The following is a 2,209-nucleotide window of genomic DNA, read 5'->3' on the forward strand; positions in this document are numbered from 1 at the left end:
AGAGGACCCTGATGGGTACAGTCCAGGAGGTCCTCAAAGAGTTGGCCACGACTGAGCACACACATTCTAGTAAACAATGAGTGTGACCTGCCATCAAGCCATCGGCCATTGCAACCGCCCTGGACAGTGCACCCTGAGAGGGATTCAAGATGGAGAAAAACAGGATCCTGGCCCTACACAGGGCCATATCGAAGGAATCTTAAGATGCATATCTAAGGAATAATTTCAGTGAGCCCAGACTCTTGCATCTTCCCTTACATAGAAAAACACTAAAACCTTTAGCTTGAGATGTCTGGTTTTTATGATTAGCAGTAATCCTTTGATGTTCAACTGCTTGTTCTGTTTTGTTTTCAGCAAAAAATCATATATATCCTGGCTCTTCCCTTACCTGTTCAGAAATGTTCCTCAGGGTAATCTGAAAGGCTGTCTCCCAGGTGATAGTCCTCAGAAAGGTCCTCAAATAAAACATTTCTTGCAACTTTCTGGTTTATGTTTTTCTTCAGTTGACAGGAGATTATCCTGGATTATTGGGATGAGCCCAAGGTAATGACAAATTAGAGAGAGAGGCAGGAGGGCCAGAAACAGAGGAGAAGATATGACAAGAGAAGCAGAGAGGGAAAGAGATTTGAAAATGTTGCACTGCTATCTTTGACCATAAATCAAGAATTCCGGGGACCTCTAGAAGCTGGAAAGGGGGAGGAAATGGACTCTCTACTATAGCTGCCAAAAGTAACACCACCCACTAACACTTTAATTTTCGCCCAGGAAGACCCATTTGTAGACTCCTGTCTTCCAGAACTGTAAGATAATAAATGACAGTGTTTCAAGCCACTAAGTCTGTGGTCCTTTGTAACAACAGCCCCATAAGAAACAAATACACCTTACTAGTACTGCTTAATTTGCATCAGCGGTCTGCAAAAATTTTCCATAAAGGACCAGATTGTAAATATTTTAAAGTCTGTGGGCCAAGAGGCCATATAATCTGCTATTGTAGTTCTGAGGAGCCTCAGACAATACACACATGACTGAGCGTGGCTGAACTGATGGCAGTTTCAAAACAGGCTGAATAGGGGCTCCTCTTGCACCCCTGAGGGAGGGCACACAATAGGAGGGAGCCTTTAGAAATCTGACCTCTTGAAATTAAATAGCCCTTTTAAGGGCATTATTATACTGTCTTGCAGTTGTATAATGTTCATGTAAACCATATCCTTCTTGATTTCAGCACCCCTGGGGAGGCAGTGTAATATGATTTTTAAAAAGTGCTTGGGGTCAGGAGACTTGCTTCCAGGCCTGGTTCTGCTCACAGTCACACCTGTGTGACCTTGGGTAGGTCATTTTTCATCTTTGTTGTTCAGTTGCTCAGTCATGTCCAACTTGTGACCCCATGGGCTGCAGCACATCAGGCTTCCCTGTCCTTCACTATCTCCCAGAATTTGCTCAGACTTAGGTCCACTGACTCAGTGATGCCATCCAAGCATTTCATCCTCTGTCACCCCTTTCTCCTCCTGCCCTCAATCTTTCCTACTATCAGGGTCTTTTCCATTGAGTCGACTCCTCGCATCAGGTGGCCAAAGGATTGGAGCTTCAGTTCGGCATCAGTCCTTCCAAGGAATATTAGTCTTTAGGTCTCTGTTTTCCCAACTATGAAATGAATCACTGAAGCTCCAAGGTGATCAATAGAGTCTCCTTCCGGTTTCTTTTCCACATGACTTGTTAGTGTCACTCCTGGTGGTTTAGTCACTAAGTCATGTCCGACTCTTGTGACCCCATGGACTGTAACCTGCCAGGCTCCTCTGTCCATGGGATGCTCCAGGCAAAAATACTGGAGTGGGTTGCCATTTCCTTCTCCAGGGCAGCGTCACTCCCAGAGCAGGTAAAGCTGAGAGTGGCATGCAATTTCAGGGTGATTCCATTTCTTCTTGAAGGTGATATTTGTGGCAACGTTCATCAACGTCATGGGCAGAACAGGAATGCAACTGAAGCTGAGAGCTCCTTCAAATTGTATGAACACAGTTACATGATAGACTCTGGGGAGTAGGAAAGGGTAAAACAGTGGAATAAAGCTTCAAGAGCAAAACAACTGGCTAAAACAAACAATGAGAGGAAGCAGGAGCCTGGAGAATTACAAACTCAGAAAATAGGCTTAGTTGTGTTCTCAGAAATAAATCCCCTGGGCAGACAGGAGACCAGCCTAGTGTACGGCCGCTTA

The sequence above is a fragment of the Dama dama genome, chromosome 25 (assembly GCF_033118175.1).
Source record: "Dama dama isolate Ldn47 chromosome 25, ASM3311817v1, whole genome shotgun sequence".
In the NCBI taxonomy this organism is placed as follows: domain Eukaryota; kingdom Metazoa; phylum Chordata; class Mammalia; order Artiodactyla; family Cervidae; genus Dama; species Dama dama.